The sequence below is a fragment of the Nomascus leucogenys genome, chromosome 5 (assembly GCF_006542625.1).
Source record: "Nomascus leucogenys isolate Asia chromosome 5, Asia_NLE_v1, whole genome shotgun sequence".
NCBI classification, from domain to species: Eukaryota; Metazoa; Chordata; class Mammalia; order Primates; family Hylobatidae; genus Nomascus; species Nomascus leucogenys.
In genome coordinates, this window is record NC_044385.1 from 51,511,266 (window position 1) to 51,530,315 (window position 19,050).

Here is a 19,050-nt window from a genome sequence, read left to right on the forward strand (position 1 = left end):
TTTTTTTTAACTTTGTCTTATTTGTAAGCCTTAATTTGGTGGCCCTGTTTCCTGGGCTCAAATATCAGTCCCAAAGTACTTAACATGTCTCCCATGAAGCTTAGGAATCTTCATGCAAAATGTCCCAGTGGTCTAAGCCATTTTCCGAGCTTCCTGATGTAGGTATACAGGTTAGGCTTCTAAACTGACCCCTGCTCTGTTTTTTCCAGAACTTGCAAAACACTGGTGCCTCAGTGCTCCAGCAGCATAAAAATGGATCTGTAGATAATGCTTCCCTCCATTCTCTTCACTTGAAGAGTCATATAATGCAGTAGTATATTAAGAGCTCTGAGAACCCTGGCAGAAAACAAACAAACCGAATTAACACTGTTTAACCCAGCATCTCCTAAACATAATTGACCGGAGAACCTCCTCTTCCCCCTTTTATTTTTCTATTGTAGGGGAGAAGTAATATATTTACCTTACCCATTTAGGTTCATGGCTGAGACCGCTATAATAAAAGGCAGATTAACAAGAGAAAAGCATACAAATATATTTAAGTTTTACCTAACATGAGAGCCTTCAGAAATGAAGACCTAAAGGAACAGAAAAGATTGCATTTTTATGCACAGTGGTGCAGAAGTATGATTAGAGGACGAAGGAATATTACTAATGGTAATAATTTGGGGGAAACTTAGCAAGTCCCGTTTGTTCAGATTCTTTTAAAAAAAAAAAAATCCAAATGAGACAGGGTATTGCTTTGTCACCCAGGCTGGTGTGCAGTGGCTCAAACATGGCTCAATGCAGCCTTGACCTCCTGGGCTCAAGAGATCCTTCTGCCTCAGCCTCCCAAATAGCTGTAATCACAGGCATGTGCCACCATGCCTGGTTAGCTTTTTAATTTTTTTGTAAAGGTGGAGTCTTGCCATGTTGCCTAGGCTGATCTTAAACTCCTGAGCTCATGTCATTCTCCCACCTTGGCCTCCCAAAGTACTGAGGTTACAGGTTTGAGCCACTGCATGTGGCCTTGTTCATGTTTTTCTCTGTGTCCCTGTGTCTTCATTCCTTTTCTCGGGGTACAGGGAGGACTCCTCTGGAATGAGGGTCTTATGCCCTACCCTAGAGAAAAGTCACAGAATTATTTTATGGCCCACTTCAGGGGAGAATGTCAAAGGTCATAGAGACCTTCCTGCTTCTGCTGTTTTCTTAAATGCCAAGGTGCCATGTTTTGGAGTAGCATGTTCTGAACTGCATGACTATAACATCCTTTAATATTCTAAGAAATTAGGTTTTCTTAGAATACATTTTCACAAATGTTATTCTAGCAACAAAACCCATCTACAGAGTGGCATGTGTGCTCATTGCATGTTTTATCTGTGGCATAATTTTAGATTGCAAGCCCTCACCTATATTGGTTAATTCTGCTTCACATGGAAGAGACAGCCATTGGGCCAGCCCAGAACCAAGATCCCTGTCCCCAAGATCCACTGCTCCTGCTGTGGTCAGGCAAAGAGAAGGGTAAAAATCTACTCTGTGAACTCAGAGAGGTCTGGGTCTGGGTGTTTTGAGCACTGTATGTGAAGAGGTGTAAAGATGATATAAAATTATGTCAAACCACTGGAAACAAATAGAGTGAAATTACATAATGTGCCAAGGGAGCAAGAACAAATGGGGTGACCAGAACCATATGTATGCAGCAGCTTAATAAATATTTTTGATGGTGACATGATGATGATTAAACATAGAGTAGCTCAGATACATAGGATCCCAAGAGGGTAGAGTGGGACTCTGACACTGAGATCACCGACTGTGAGCTTGCTCTTGTTGTGGAATTAGCTCTTGCTCCCTGCCTTTTGGCAGCTCTTGCAGCAGCCGTGCTTCCTCTCCCTGTGGTCGCAGAAGGAGCAGGAGGGCAATGTGCAGAACATCTGCTTAATGGAAGAAATGGGACACTCTGATTTTGCCCATTATTTTGAAGATGAATTTTAAAAGGGAAGTTAAATTAATTAAATGCAATCAGACTTGCTACTTTCCTTACAGATCAGGTATTTACTTTTGTAAGTCACTGGGCCCTGAATATTTACAGCCTGCCTTTTCTATTCATGTGTACATGAAAGGCAGTGTGTGTGGTGGTTCGAAGTGATTGTGGAGTCAGAGACTTGTGTTTGCATCCAGCTCTGCCAGCTACTTGCCGTAATTGAACTAGTAATTGAATAGCCAAGTCCCTTTTTTAAGCCTCAGTGTACTTGGTTATAAAATGGAGTTAACATCCTCCTCATAGTACTAATATGAGGATTATATTAAAATACTGCATATAAAGTACTTAGTACACTTCCAGGCACATAGTCAGCACTCAATACACAGTAGCTTTCGTTAATAGTTCATATGCTATCTCCCTACCAAACTGTCCCTTGAGGGCGTAGGCTCCATGTACTTTATCTTTGTAACCTAAGGCATGGAGCCTTGAACACAGTATACAGCCATCAATTATTAATTGGTAACCTAAGATTATGCCACCATAGCTTATGGGAAAATATGGGCAATTATCCATTTAACCTGGAAAATTCGGCCTCCCAAATGAAATTTTGTTATGGTTTAATTTGGTTATGCTCTAATTAACATCTAAATAATGGCCACATCTGTTATTCCTGAAGACTGGTATTGGCATGTTTGCTCCCTATTGCATACAAACAGATCCGTATATTTGCTTCATAATCTAGAATCTGCTTTCCCATCCTTTGCCTACATGTCTTGCGGGGTGCAGATGAGAATCAAGTCTTCCTCAAGTGGGCAGAGTGTTTCAGGTTGACCGCCATATTTACTGAAGTGCTGGACCACTTGCTCCTCACCTCTCTGTCAATGCTGTGCTGGCTGGAATGCAGCAATGACAAGCTCAAAAGTCAGTTCATCACCCGGACAGTCGCATGCATTCACAAAACAGACAACACACAGGAAAACACATCTAGATGACGGACCACATTTTTCACTGCCCAGCTGGACTTCTGCATGTCACATAAAGGGGGCCTTGGGGACTTGCAAAATGACAATCTATGCTGTTGCTGACATGCCCAGCCCACCTGGGAGTGGCAGGGGAGGCGAGTGGCAAGAATCAAGCCTTCTTGGGAGTGCCATGGGTTCTTCTGCCTGCCAATCGCAACGGCGATGTGGCAGGAACCACCCCCACCCAACAAGGCTTAATGGCCGCATGCTGACTTAAAAACATAGTCCCAGGGAAGGCATTAACATTCTGAGCTCAGCTGTGTCATCTCGGTTGCCATAGCAATGCTGAGAAATATATTTTGTGTCCAATGGTTATTTCTCCACACTAATGAAATGGACATTTTTCTTCAGTGAATTGAATCAAAACTAATTGAGTAGTAATCAGCACAGACTCTGAAGTTCAGGGGAATGTAGTCTGACTAGCGCTTTGTGGAAATGCAGAAACCATTAACTATCTTCAAATGAGATTTTTTTAAATTAGTGGAATCTTAGCAACCTATTGCAGGCTGGCATGTGTTATCACACAAAAAATTTGTCATTTGTTTAGTGCTGGGAGGGGAAATTTATTTTCAATTAATTCAAGTGCTGATAACTTTCTATGGCTCATTGTGTCCTCTCCTCCAATAAATAGCCCAAACTGATTGATGTGTGCTTCTAGATGGACTTTTAAATATATGTATATATATATATATATATATATATATATATATATACACACACACACACACGCACACACACACACATATATATAATATATATAATTCATAATTTGGATTCTCAGATGTTTTCAGAAAAGAGTGTTTTTTGCTGAGACCAACTGTTCCTGAAGCTCATTGAGCAATGAAGATGAAAAAGTGATTTTTAAAAACTATAACTTATTGCTTAATCTGTTCAATGTCAAATATCACTGTGATGGAAGAAACTACACAGAGATGGCTGGAAGCCATATGGAGTCATCATTTTTGTCCTTGGATATATCTACAAATTCATCTTTGATTAATCTTACAGTTCTTTTTGCTTTCATTTGGATCATGAGTATAAACAAAAATACAAGTACAAACTATTTCCCTAAGTATTAACACTCCCCTTCTGAGAACATAATATTGAGTACTGTTAAAAGTAGATCTTCATCTCCTTTGAATATGAGCCTAATTCACAGCAAAGAGACATTTGGTTACATGCACATATGAGTGAGTTCCTTCACTACACTGGGATAGACTGGAAAGTTTCCCTGAATCTTTAAGACAGCTGGCTTGTCAGGTGTGGTTCAATAGTGGGTTGGCGGTGGCTAAATGAGTTCCTAATTTCAGATGTCCTGTTTCTCTTATTTAAGGAGTCCGCTGAGATGCATCTGAGCTCTCTTTGCCCCCTGACTCTGTTGTGTCACCAGGCCTTGGGAAAGTAAGAGTGTCCATTCTTCTTCACCTGTGCTCTCCAGCATGGGGCTGGATCTACAGGGTGCAGGTTCCTGAGCCTGGCATGAGCAGCCTCAGTAAGACTGTGTGTGATCTTAGGGGCAAGAGCACAACCAGGTTAAGGCAGGTGGGGTTTGAGAAAACCGCACCCTAAAATTTGGCAAATGAATAAACAGATGAATCATTTTCCTAGGACTCAGAGTCTAAAGTTTCCAACCAGCACTAAATTCACATTAAAAATTGATTGTGCCATAATTTTTAAGTACAGCCAGACCTGATGGCGTGTGTTGGCATTTCCTTGAGGTGAGATAAAGCTGTGTGGAGTCAGTCTCTCAGCTGATTGGCAGGACAAGGTGGAGAGGAGGAAGCCAACAGGGAGAGGGAGCAGGCACTCCTCTTCTCCGCAGACACCTTCCTTTTTTATAGCCTTTGGGTCTCAATGTGGGAGAAGACACAGTCTTCTGTTGCCATGGCAACATAAGTGCATCACAGCGGGATTAAGGGGTTGAAAGGCAAGAAACACCAAGCTTGGAGGAGTTGGGGCAATTGAGAGAGGATGGACTTTTGCTAGAAATAAACACAATAAGGTGGCAGGGCAATAGAAGAGAGTGGATTTATGGTTTATGACATTCCTAAAATATCTTTATTTAATAATGAAAACTTCATTATCCGGGCCCGGGTTGAAGTGTTGCTGTGGGCCCTCTGAGGATCCCAGCAAAGATCTTTCATCTTGACAGAAGTTCTAAATTACAACATTAGTGTTCTAACCGAGAGGCTGTTATTGCCTATTTGGTCTGTCCAGGGAAATGAGACACACATTGCTGGAGAGTGGGTTATTGAAATCTAGTAGCTTGGAATATTAAAAAGGGGGGCTGGGTTGGGGGGAGGTCTCTTTCCCCATGAGCTAGGGATAAATTAAGTGATAAACCTGGGATGTTTACTAAAGTTTCATTATTTTTCAGGATAAAAAACCCCTAATTCATCTTTATTATGGCCAAAGCCATTATTATGTTTCACACCATTAAGAAACAAACGTAAGGAGATCCCTAAAGCTAATTTTCAGGCCAACTATATGAACCTATTATGCCTTTATTTTCATCCCAGGTACCTCTGACTCCTCAGTTATGCAGCCTGACCTCCAAAAAAAAAGTATTTGGTCTTCAGATTTTTCAAAGACAATTAGGTCTAACTGGCTCCCGGTGTTTGACTAATGATCAGAACAGATAGCTCTCCAGATCACAGTTCAATTTCTACTCCTTCTGGCAGGGCAAGAAAATGGCCTACCTGTGCTGGTGGAATCAGAAGAGGGCCAAGTGAGCAGAGGGCTTTGCAGTCTTTTCTTCCCTTTGCTCTCTCAATTCTTCCTCCTTATCTTCCCACCTCCCACTAATGCAAACACATCCATTTTCATTTTCTGTTGACTGTCTCTAAGGCCAATCTCACAAAAAGGAAGGCAGTTGCCTAAGTGGTTTAATAACAACAATTAAAAAGTAGGTTTAATATGTGCTAGACACTTTGTTAAATGCTTTCACTGAATTATCTCGTTTAAGCTTTACACCCGTTTTATGAGGTCGGTACTACTATTAACCCCACTTTCAGTTGAGGAAGCTGGAGTCAAAGAGATTAAGCAACTGGACCAAGACAACACAGTTAATACATTGCAGCACTGGGTATTGAACTCAAGCCTTTTCATTCAAAAACCCAGACACACGGCTCTTAATCCCTGTACTATATTGTCTCCCATATATTGTAGTGCTACAAGTTTCCTCCTGCCCAATTACCCTGTATCCCCACCCTAATCTCAATATCAGCCATTCCTCTGCCTTAAGAAGGAGGCCGGTGACCCCTGGTAAAATGGAAATGTATTCCCTGGGGATAGAGTAGCAAGTTTGCTGCCTAACCTTGGTCAATGATGACACATCACCTGTTGAGTGTGGCTAGTATTGCACAACAGTTTAGTTCTGCTAGAAATACCAAATGAGATAGCATTTAAAATGCCATTTTAAGTTATGGTACCACATATCCTTACATGTAAGTTATCATTATAATTATCTGGAATGATTTTTATCAGTCAATGTGTAACTATAGATAACTTTATTAATTAGCAGATAGCAGAGTCCTAAGTGATTACAAAATGGGTCAGTTCAGTGTTCCTGCAGAAAGAGATCATGAAAAGCCCTCAGTCTGGGGTACAGCTTGGGAGAGCAGGCCAGAGAGAAGGACCTCGGAAGACATCCTGGCAAGCAGAGAAATGGGCACCAGAAGTGTGTGTGTGCGTGTGTGTGTGTGTGCGCGCCCGCACATGTGCACTCCTGCACAGGATAGGCATGGACTATGGACGGGAAGGGGATAGAGGGTAAGGAGAAGAAAGGTGGTGGCCTCTGACAGCAGAAAAAGGCAACACTGAGAACCAAACTTTCCTTCTTTATTTAAGGGAGGCCCTAGATATCTGAGCTAGTGGTTTCCAAAACTGGCCAAGGTTCAGAAGGAAGACTTAAGAATCTTCCCATGTGCTACTCAAGACTGATTTAGTAGATCAAGGTTAGGCCATACACTTGCTACTCTATCCCCAGGGAATGCGTTTCCATTTTACAAGGGGTCTCCAATGCATGGGTAGAACCTAGGCATTTATACTTTTAAAACAGCTTTCTAGGCAACATCCACTGAGTGCTCAGCCCTTGGGCCCATGTAGACACTTTGACTGCACTACTCTTCTATTCCACACACCTTGCTTCCTTCTTCCCTATCAAAGTGCCCCTGCTTAACTCCTACACATCCCACAGCTCTCAGAGCAAACATCCCCTTCCAAAGATGCCTTTCTTGACCTTGTCTAGGTCAGGCTCCTTCATTATGCACTCTAGAGAGACAAGTTCTTTTCCCTTTGAGCACTTGTCTCAATTTATAATTACATAGTTAGAGAGTGAAAATTCATTAATATGAAACAGGGATAATATTTGTTTCCTGAAACTCCAATCTCCTTCCAGGACCTATAAAAAATCAGAATATGGTTGGTGATTAATAATGTATATAATTTTTATCCTTTGTCTTAACCTGGGTTTTCTGGACATCAGGCTTTCACCATGCCAGTTCTTTGCTCTCTTTTCAAACTATATCAAGTTAAAAAGCCTCTACCCATCAGCCCAAACTCTCCATCATCAGACCCACACTCCCTATTCAACTTGATTTCGAAGAATTTCCTCCTTAATTAGCTGGCTTCTTTATTGTCCCACGGAGTAAGCTTTTGCTTACTCCAAACTCTATGTCCTTTTTAAATTTATTTTTTATTTTTTGAGATGGAGTCTTGCTCTGTTGCCCAGGCTGCAGCAGTGGCGCGATCTCGGTTCACTGCCACCTCTGCCTCCCAGGTTCAAGCGATTCTCCTGCCTCAGCCTTCTGAGTAGCTGGAACTATAGGTGCCTGCCACCATGCCCAAATAATTTTTGTATTTTTAGAAGAGACGGGGTTTTGCTATGTTGGCCAGGCTGGTCTTGAATTTCTGACCTCAAGTGATCTGCCTGCTTCGGCCTCCCAGAGTGCTGGGATTACAGGCGTGAGCCACCATGCTCAGCTTCCACGTCCTTTTCATGTGCCATTTTCCTTCCTTAGAATGCAACAGACTTTTTCCTTACCACCTATATAAATCCTTTACATTCTTCAAGATCCAACTCAAGTTCGAAGAGCATCATAAACCCTTCTGTTTTGGGTTGAATTGTGTCCCCCCAAGAGATGTTGAAGTCCTGACCCCCAATACCTATGAACGTGACTATATTTGGAAATAGGGTCTTTGCAGATGATCAAGTTAAGATAAGATCCTTAGGGCAGATGAGCTGAGCTGGCCCAACATTCCCGGTTCCAGACTAGTGCTATTTGTAACAGGCATGCTGGGTTTTAGTCAGCCAAGTGGTACTTGAATTTTAACCCTGAAATTTTCTTGGTTCTAATTCCTGAAAAGATCTTAAGGAAGATTAATAAGCTCCTGGCAGGCTTTCTAAGACCTGACTTCTTAGAGCTGGAGACCTCATAAGTCTACCAAGAGCTTTTGCATCAGGAGACATGGCCAAGGAATATGTCTATATCTGCGGATTGTCTCTTTTCTTAATAGCCATATCAGTAGAGTCAACCAAGAGAGTTGGAAAGTGAAGCAAAGAAAAACCAATAATATATCTATCTACATATCTTTACATTTCTAAATTATTATTTTAATTAATTAATTTTGAGATAAAGTCTCTCTCTGTCACTCAGGCTGTAGAGCAGTGGCACAATCATAGCTCACTGCAGCCTCCAACTCCTGGGCTCAAGAGATCTTCCTGCCTCAGCCTCCTGAGTAGCTGGGGCTACAGGCATGCACCACCATGCCAGGCTAATTAAAAAAAAAAAAAAAAACAACAACAACAACAAAAAAACATTTTTAGGGATGGGGTCTTGCTATGTTGCCAAGTCTTGTCTTGAACTCCTGGGCTCAAGTGATCCCCCTGCCTCAGCCTCCGGAGTAGCTGGGATTACAGGTGTGACCCACTGCACCCATCTTCTATAATATATTTTAAGAGTGCATTCTGAAAGTAGTCTTAACTATTCACATACCAGGGACTAGGCTTGTCATGAGAATATACAAGTGATTAGTCAGGGCCTTGCAGCTACTGTTATTTTGCTAACATCTTCCCAGGGCTGGCTCACACAACTGCTTCCTTCTGGTGACAATGTCTGAACTAGTAGCAGGCCTAAAGAACCGGACAAACTGGACCACTATCGCTATTTAATAAGGCCTGAGTGAAATGTATGTTGAGATCACTCCTAGACCAGCAGTCTCTACAGAGCGGGAGCTGCCTTGGCTCCTTTCAGTTCAGCTCAGGCTCTCCTGTGCACTTCATGTGTGTCTCTCCAATTTGCCACAAGAAAAATTTCTCCTTTTCTTTTTTTTTCAGTTATGTCTCCTGAGTTCTAGTTCTCCGCCCTGAAGACCATGTAATGTGAGTTACAAGCTGTCTACAGAGGTGAGCATTTGACTCTGGCCAGCTCAAGATATTCAGCAAGGTGTGATTGTCCAGTCTTGAGGCTGTTTGCTGGGAGAAGCACTACATAGGCTATTGCTAGTGCCAAGGAGAACAATCCTAACAAGACTGACAGCCCTGCCCAAATGACATGGCATTGAAAATGACACCTGACTGAATGAAGCTGACGCTGAGGTAGGTAATGAGCTTCAGAGAGAAGGGAGGGACCAGCCACAGAGGAGGCATGATGCAAACTGCTGGGGTCCTCAGAAATGTATGAGTGACTCCTTCTTGCCCCAAATCTCAAAACCATTTTGATAAAATAAAATATACCAGATTCTTTCCATGACATTGAACCAATAATTTTTTTTTTTCTGAGGAATCATGAAAAAGAAGAGAGTAGAAGTGATAGGAAGGGTTTTTCGGGGTTTGGAGAATGACTTATGCTTGAGTTACGATTTTCCAACTACTAGTTAATATCCTGCATTTGGCACTGTCTTTCCCCAGGAAGAGATACAAATAGAGGTGGGGGGAACAAGGCTGTGAGACCTGAGAGGAGGTCTTCCCCGAGGCCGAAATTGGGAGGATAGTCTTGAGCTAACCCCACCCTCTAGGAGTCTCAGGTTTCCCATTGGTCATTTATTTGCCCGGGTGGGTACCTTAATTTCTTTCTAGGCTAGGAAGTAGAAGGTTGATTGAGATCTGGAATCTCCACTGTCTCCTGAGCATAGGAACTCTCAATCACTAAGGATGGGTTCCCTGAGCATTTATAATGCTGTGCAATGTTGTACATCTTTGCAATCCACCAAGCCCCATGATACCCTGGGCTATAATCTTATTGTTCTCTTTTTGAGGATGAGGGAACCATGTCTTATAAAGTGGAGAAATTGGGATGAGTCATTTTGAGTGACAGGAATAGTAGAGAGACATCTGTTGTTTACATGGATCCTAGCATAAATGACATTATAAAGCTAAGCATCATCTCCTAAATTCTTTCTGAGTTAAATCTGGGATAACATAAGGGCATACTGAAAAGATGAATTTCTAAGAACAAGTCTGATAACATAGGTTGGCTTTGGAGTTGAATTCTTATCTGTTTTCAAATGGGATACAAATGTGTCAAGCTGTTAATACAGACTGCTGGGATCTGAACACATAGCAGGTGTCCCCCCAAAATTTACACATTGAAACCTAACCCCCAAAGTGATGGTATTAAGAAGTGGGGTCTTTAGGAAGTTTTTGAGTGGTATCATGAGGATGGACTCCTCATGAATGGGATTAGTACCCTCATAAAGGAGGCCTAAGGAAGTTTCCTCAGCCTTTCTGACATGCAAGGACACAGCTAGAAAGTGCCATCGATGAAGAATGGGCCCTAGCCAGACACTGAATCTGCTGGGGCCTTGGTTTTGGACTTTTCAGGCCCCAGAAATGTTAGCAATAAATGTCTGTTGTTTACAAATTACTCACTCTAAGGTATTTTATTATAGCAGCCTGAATGAACTAAGACACTCACCTATCAAGTTTTCCCTGATGGTTGAGTAAAATGAGTGTATGAAAATCAGGGATGATGTACTTGCACAACCCTGGGAGTGAGAACCTCCTTAAATTTTACACCCTAGACACCCCTCCTGCCCAGCCTTGTTGAAAATACCCAGCATGAGGTTTGGTGCATAGTTGATAATAAGTAATTAGATTCCTACCTTCTTTCTTCAATCTCAATCGATTAAATTGATGAGGCTTACTTACACCTTCTCCGTTCTGTACCTTCCCAGACTCTTCAACGTTCCCATTCTACTTCTCTAGATCTCAAAGTCTAATGCACAAACAGGGTCCTAGATAGCACGAGTTCACACAAGGATGGACAGAGTGAGACTTTTGGTCTTTCGGAAGAGCCCAGGGAATTGCAAAGTTTAAGATGAACTCTAAAATGCCATCCATCTTGTTTTTCTGGCAGGATGAGTAGCCAGGCGGCAGATTTTAATTGTGGTCTAAGGGGCAAATGCAGTTTTAAAGAAAACTTTAAGAGTACGATTACATGCTTAAGAACCTTAAGTTCAGAGTACAATTACAGGTTCTTCAGATGAATACAAAATACAGTTTAGGTTCTTAAGAAGCCTTGGGTTAAGGGAGATAGTAATTTTAAGTGTTTCTTCTGGGGTTCCATTTAAAATGAGCTCCCACTCTAAGGTCTCTCAGGAGAGCCAGACTGCTAGAGTTTAAATTTGAGCTTGCCACTCACTATGTGACCTTGAACATGTTGCATGACCTTTCTATGTCTCAGTTTTCTCATCCATAAGATGGGGGATAATATGGTATCTATTTCACAGAGAATGTAAATAATACAAATAAAATACTAACAAAGTATACATAGTAAGCTCTCAGTAAATGTTATTAAGTGACAGTATCATTATTTCAGTGACCACAGAGAAGAGGAAGTTCTATAACTCTGCTCTAGAAAGTCTGTTGTACAACAATCTATTGCTTTATGCACACTTGTTATGGGTAACAAGGTGATTTTGTTTCAGAAGAGAATGCAACACATCAGAACTTTAAACAGCATATTCTCTACTACATTTAAATTATGACTCATTTCTCTAATTTAATTTACACCCTTTATTTAGAAACACACCTTCTGTGTACAGCAGCACACACCTGCAATATATACTAACAGCATCCACTGCAGAAACAGGTTGAGAGACAGGAAGAAGCTGAAAGAAGCTAACATTGATAAAGTTCCAACCGTGTGCTAAGGACTCTACTTACATTATGTTGTTAATTCTTTTAAACAGCCATTTAAAAGTCTATTCTTGTGTCCATTTTATAGATGAAGACATCAAAACTAAAAGCACTCGAATTTTCCAAGGTCAAAAAGCTGGTAGGTGGCAGAGCTGTGATTTGCATCAGCTTCTGTCCATGCTCATTTTATTAGATCACAAAACTCTTGGGTAGAAAGAACTTTAATTTCTTTGCCTAATCCTTTCTTGTCTTCCCCTGTGACTCTGCACCCACTAACCAATTCCAGTCTCCATGAACCATCATCCAATGACCCTCCATGCTTCTCAAAGTAGAAGAATGAGCTTTGTCAGCTCAGGAACTCATTCTTTCGGGGTGTGGGAGAACAGCATGATGAACAATAGAAAGCAGGGACACAGGGCTGTGGTGCTGTTTAATTAAATTAGCTTGAGATAATGGTATATCCTGAAATGGGAACATATCCATTAATGCTGTTATTATTATCAAGGACACGAATGGCCCACTGAGGATTGATGAGAGAATAAACTGTCCATATGCTACGAACCATAAGGGAACAATTGATAGGAAAAACCTCAGCGAGAAACTTTGGATGGGACTGATAATGCATCCTCCAGCATAAAACACATACACACACAGTAAAGGGGATGTATGCTTGGCATCTGGTAAATCAGTGAACTGTGAAGGGACTGAGGCAATAAAGTGAGCAGGTTTCACATTAATATTATAATATGATATGTTTATAGGATGGGGACATTCAAAAGTGATTCCAGCAGCAATGTATAGGAACTGTTTTAATTGAGTTCATGTTCTGCAACAGAAGTGCAGACTTCATCAATCACGCAAACAAAGGAGTCATGAGAAGGGAAGGGTTTGGATTTGTTTTCTCCTGTAAGTGGCCTTTGGATTTTATTGGATGTAACCTACATAATGCATTGTTTATCCATATACTATTTAGCCAGGAGGAGTGTTTAGGAAGACACAAGCCTTGTCTACCCTATACCCAAAGGATGATAAAATAAAATATGCCTATCTTAATGCCTTCCTGAAGCCATAAGCTTGTTCTAGTTCACTAGGGATCCATCTCTTCCTGTATGATCGATGGTGTTATGGACAGAGGGGAGCGTAATGCAGCCAATTATAACCATGGAGCAAATCCTGGGAAGAAGAGATGTAATACAGGCTCAAGGAATGATTTGCTGCTGAGAGGGGTTCCATTAGCCCCGGAAAGGGTTAGAGGGAAAAGGTTCACAGCAGAAGAGTGCAGATATGTGCCTGAGAATGTCAGGAAGGGCTGCCAAGGGTGAAACAAAGGGAAATTTCCCACCTGGAAAATGTTCCTCCTGACAGCAATCTGTTCCAAGTGAAATCAAATGGTTTGCAAAAATGTGTTGGGAATCACAAATGTTTTGTGTGCTTGGGATGTGAAATTGTTCAATGATCAGGCCTTATGCATAGCCTTTGGATAGCTTATGGGTATTGATCTTTGGATCTTCATAGAGCCTACTGGGTTTGTTCTCAGGCCCACACATCAAAACTGAGATATTCTCTCTGAACCTGTTCAAATAAATGAAGCAGGACCCTCCCACCAATAGCTATTACCCTCTGCTGTCAAGCTCTGACATATCTTGGAAAGTAATCCAGCACCAGACTTCTCTGTTAGTCTCCTGCAGTGACCTCAATAACTAGGTTGAGGGCTGGGGAACTGCCTTGGGTTAGGGGTAGGGGTGGGAGTCAGATGGTGTAGTTCATATTTACTCTACTTCTTATCCACGGGCACGGAGGGGATTTCTTCACACATTCCAATATGAAGGGAATATTTCTGGTCCTTCTTCCTTTCATTTGTGCCTTCTTGCTAAAAGAGGAGTGATTAATCTGATTGATGAGAGTGATGTCCTTCTCCCCTTTCCTTCCACTTCTCTCTTTCCATTTATCCTGACTTCCCTTGAGTGGAACATATTCCCTCCGCCTTGATTCCCAGGAAGTCAACACATACAGCCTTGGGTGTCCCTTGTCATGGAAGCTCACAGTATCCAGTTGGTCTGCAAAGACCTTCCCAGGTGGTGGGAGACCTCACTGAGTCAGACATATCCCTTCTCCACGTCTTCACTCTCTCCCTTTCTAATGGCATCTCACCCCCAGTTTACTTACATCCTCAATCTGATTGAATCACAAAACAATTCTCCTTGCCTTTTACATTCCCTTCCTTGTTATCTAATTGTTCTCTTCTCTTCGCATTGACACTCCTAGAAAATTAAACTTTCTCAAATGCTCTCTCGAATGCTCTCATTTCCCAGCCTCAGCTCAGAAAAGGCCTCTGTGTCCACTGCAGGCAAACTGCTTTTTCAAGGCCATAAATGACCTCTTATTTCTAATCCCATGGAAATCTTACTTCTACCCTTGGCTGAACTTGAACGTGTTGATCACATCTTCCTCCTCCTTCTATAAATTCTGTTCTCCTTCAGTGTCTCTGACATAGGGCTCTTCTGTTCTTCATATTTCTCTAGACGCTTCCTCTTGGCCTCCTTTAATGGACTCTTCTTTCCCACTCATCTCTTCCATGTTTGCTTTCCCCAGGTTTCTGCATCAGCCCTTTCCTTATGCAGGTCTCTCATGAATCCACTATGTATTACTTAAATGCTAAGGACATCCCATCATTATCACCTTCTTGCTGTAGGACTTCATGTCCAGGCCACTGTGGCAGCCTCCTAACTATCTCTCTGTATTTACTCTGTTCCTTCTAATTCCCTTTGGCCCTGTAGCCAGAGACATGGCTCCAAAACATAACCCTGGTTACATTGGTCTAATATTTAAATTTATCCAATAGTTCCCCTTGTTTTTAAGTAATATCCCTGTTTGCTGTCTAGACCATGCCACCACTAACTGGGTGGTTGTGTGTTCAGATGCCAGCCAGTTTTGGGGTACCTACTCTGTGCCAGGTCCCATACTGAGTTCTGGGAATACGATAATGACTTAGATAGAATCAATCTTCTGCTCACAGAGCTTATTTGTAGTTAGAGATGGTTAAACCAGTAATTACAGTAAAGTGTGATAAGTTCTAAGATCAAAGAAGTACAAGTTACCATGTGATGAGATCACAGAGCCTCTTCACCTGGAGTGCAAAAGTAGAGAAGGCTTCCCCGGCAACCATGTTTAAGCTAGAAAAAAAATTATTTTACAAAATTGCCTATCATCCTTGCAACGGGCAATGCTCCCTTTTGCTCTCTTTTCATACACCCCCTTTCTGTTACTTTCTGTCCTCCAGCGGTGAGGAAAGCTTAGAAGTTCCTGAAAAGACCATGCACATCTTTAGTCTTTCTCAAAGTTAGCTGGTACCCATCCTTTAAAGCTCTTTCATTGAGTGGTTTACAAAGGGCAGTGAGCTTGCTGGTTAGTGCTGCAGTAGAGCAATTCAGGATTCAGTTCAATTGTGCCCCTGAGTTGTGCATCCTTGGGAAAGTTATTTAACTTTACTGAGCCTCCTTTTTTAACTTGTAAAATAGGGATAACAGCGGTACTTCCCATTGGGATTCGAAGGGACCCAGTAAATGGCAGCCCTCTTTCCTATCCAAGTTTTGAACAAATTGAAAAACACAACAAAATAATAAAGCAGTTGAGAAACTGAACATCCCTTTTATTAGTGATTAAGCTGGTACTAAAGAGTATGGCTACTGTATTTTATTGATACTAAAATGTACTTTCCCTTCACATTTAACATCTTTTCACTGAGGGTGCATTTTACAATCAATTGGCATGTTACAGTTGCTGCTGGCCAAGTGGCAGTCGTGACATAGTTGTTAGTGCCTGCACACACATGAACTTGGGTTATTCTTGGTGGCAAACCAGGCCACTGCATCTCTTGATGTTTCCATCAATAAACTACTAAGAACCATTTAGGGAAGAATAAATTAAAAAGTCCTGGTTGTTGTCTAAAACCTTCCTTTGCTGTCTTCTAAAAGACAGAATGCTAACAGAATGGATGTCTTCTGCTTGGAAGAAAATTCCAGAATAATAAGAAACCAAGGCTGTATCTTGATGGCAAGGAGGAAATATATATATATATTTGTAAATCATGTAGCTACATAACTCTGAGTCAAAATGTGATTCAAAACAGACTCTAAATGTGAATTTTAAAGGTATGTATTAGCCAATTTATTTTCCTTTTTATGTACACAAAAGAGTGACATGTCATGTTTGAAAGAAATAATCTTATTCAATAAGCATTAAAAAATTCAAAGTGATAGAATGGAATGTATTGCTTCATGGTCAGTGTTTTTCTTTTTGTGTGATACATAAAATCATGATGCCACTTTCACTGATGGTACCTTCCATGAGGTGAAATATCATGTATCTGCAGGCAAGCAGGCTTCAAATGCAGAGCCATAGGACTAAGCAGACCTCTCCATGAGGGGTGAGAGCTGGTTGCTTTGCAGCCTGTAGAGGCAGAGCACAGTTATGCTTCCTGTGGGAAGCTTGTTCCTAAGAAAAGGGGAAAGGAAGAAGTTGGAGTTGGATTTCCACATGTGCAGTTCATGTGTAACCCAACTCACAGATTGGATTAAGTCACTCCTCCCTGAGAAGAGATGGAGAGAGTTCAGGAATGTTACCCATGTGGAGTTCCCTCGACATGGAAGGACACATCAATAGAGTAGCTATCTCACAGGTTTGGCATGACAGCAAAATTAAGTGGGTAATGTAAAATGTCACTCAGTTGTCTTTTAGCATTCAGTGTTGCTGATGAGCAGTTTGACATTTGACATCAGTCTGATTCTTCTTTGATCAATGGCCTATTTTATTTTGCTTCCTCACCCTTGTGGGAAGACTTAATCTTTGCTTTAGTCTTAGTATTCTGAAATTTCAAAAAGATCTGTCTAGGGGTGGGTCTTTCTTTTTCTTTTATTTTAAGTTCAAGGGTACATGTGCAGGTTGGTTACATAGGTAAACTTGTACCACGGGGTTTTGTTGTGCAGATTATTTTGTTGCCCAGGTGTTAAGCCCAGTACCCATTAGTTATTTTTCCTGATCCTCTCCCTCCTCCCAATCTCCACCCACCGAAAGGTCCCAGTGTGTGTTGTTCCCTTGTATGTGTCCACGTGTTCTCATCATTTAGCTACCACTTATAAGTGAGAACATGTGGTGTTTGGTTTTCTGTTCCTGTGTTAATTTATTAAGGATAATGGCCTCCAGCTCCATCCATGCCCTGCAAAGTATATATTCTCTTTCTTTTTATGGCTGCATGGTATTTCATAGTGTATATGTATCAGATTTTCTTTATCCAGTCTATCACTGATAGGCATTTATGTTGACTCCATGTCTTTGCTATTGTGAATAGTGCTGCAATGAACATACCTGTGCAGGTGTCTTTCATTTATACTAATTAGAATTTTGTTGGCACTTACATTTTGAATCTAATGTCTACGTTCAATTCTGGGAAATTGTCTCTTGTTATTTTTTTGATAGTCCCCTCTTCTCTGTTTCTCTGCTCTAAATTTCTGGAACTGCTCTTAGTCAATGCTGGATCTCCCGGATTGAATGGCTATGTTTCTTATTTTTTCCAGCTCTTTTTAATTTTTTATTTATACATTTTTTGAGACTGTCCAACCCTTTAATTTCTAACTTCTCAATCCTTTTTTTATAGCATCTTGTTCTTGTTTTGTAGATGCAATATCTTCCTGAATCTCTCTGGAGACTTCTGCGCAGGCCAGAGAAAGTCAAAATGTGAAGCAAAATGGGTTTAGTGCTGGTATGGTGGACGACAAATTCTGTTGAAGTGGTCTTGAATGCTTCCCCTAGTGATGTGATGGTTTCTAGTATCATTGCCTGCTGGGGCAACACATCTTGTGATGGCAACTTAAAAAGTTTACTGCTTTCTGTTGCTTCTCCTCTTCAGAGAAACCTAGGTTAAGAAGTCCCACAGGCTGGGCGTGTTGGCTCATGCCTCTAATCCCAGCACTTTGGGATGCCAAGGTGTGAGGATCACTTGAGGCCAGGAGTTCAAGATTGGCCTGGAAACCATAGCAAGACTCCATCTCTACAGAAAATTTAAAAAGTAGCCAGACGTAGTGATATATGCCTGTAGTCCTAGCTACTTGGGAAACCAAGGTGAGAGGATCTATTTAACCCAGGAGTTTGAGGCAACAGTGAGCTATGATTATGCCACTACACTCCAACCTGGGTGACAGAGCAATATCCTGTCTCAAAAAAAAAAAGGAAAGAAAGAAAGAAAGAAAGAAAGAAAGAAAGAAAGAAAGAAAGAAAGAAAGAAAAGAAGTTCCATAGACTTCTTGGCACTCTGTGCTTCACAGTATCGGAGCACATATTTACTGAGTACCTACACTATGCTTGAGTCTCTACTTTCTCCCTTGCTTTGATCTAGCAACTGGATCATAGCATGCATTCAGTAAATGCTTGTTGAATGAATGATTTCACTTAAATACATTTCAATAATTACTCATTAAATACCTCCCAATATATTTCCAGCAGAATACAAAGCATTTTGTGTTGTTTAAAACAAAAACAACAATATCAACAACAAAATAGTGCAAGTCACACCCAATGCCATTGTGGAATTTAGAGTTTAGTAGAGTAATTAAATTAACAAATAAAATTCCAAAGTGATACAAGACAGTATTTAGGTATTCAGATAAGCGTTAGAATGCAGTTTCCAGGCTGGGCGCAATGGCTCATGCCTGTAATCCCAGCACTTTGGGAGGCCGAGGAGGGCTTATTGCCTGAGGTCAGGAGTTTGAGACCAGTCTGGCCAACATGGTGAAACCCCATCTCTACTAAAAACACACAAAAAATTAGCCAAGCATAGTGGCATGCACCTGTAATCCCAGGGCTCGGGAGGCTGAGGCAGGGGAATTGCTTGAACCAGGGAGGTGGAGGTTGCAGTGAGCCGAGATTGTGCCACTGCA

General features: G+C 41.4%; 1 long non-coding RNA gene across 1 annotated transcript; it reads right to left on the bottom strand.

Annotated features, from left to right (window-relative positions):
- Positions 1 to 1,665: 1,665 nt before the first annotated feature.
- Positions 1,666 to 4,793, bottom strand: LOC115835096. The gene is made up of 3 exons (XR_004030013.1): positions 4,669 to 4,793; positions 2,726 to 2,850; positions 1,666 to 1,907 (listed from the first exon to the last, which is right to left on the bottom strand). It is a non-coding gene; the product is annotated as an uncharacterized LOC115835096 (long non-coding RNA).
- Between the last annotated feature and the right edge of the window lie 14,257 nt (positions 4,794 to 19,050).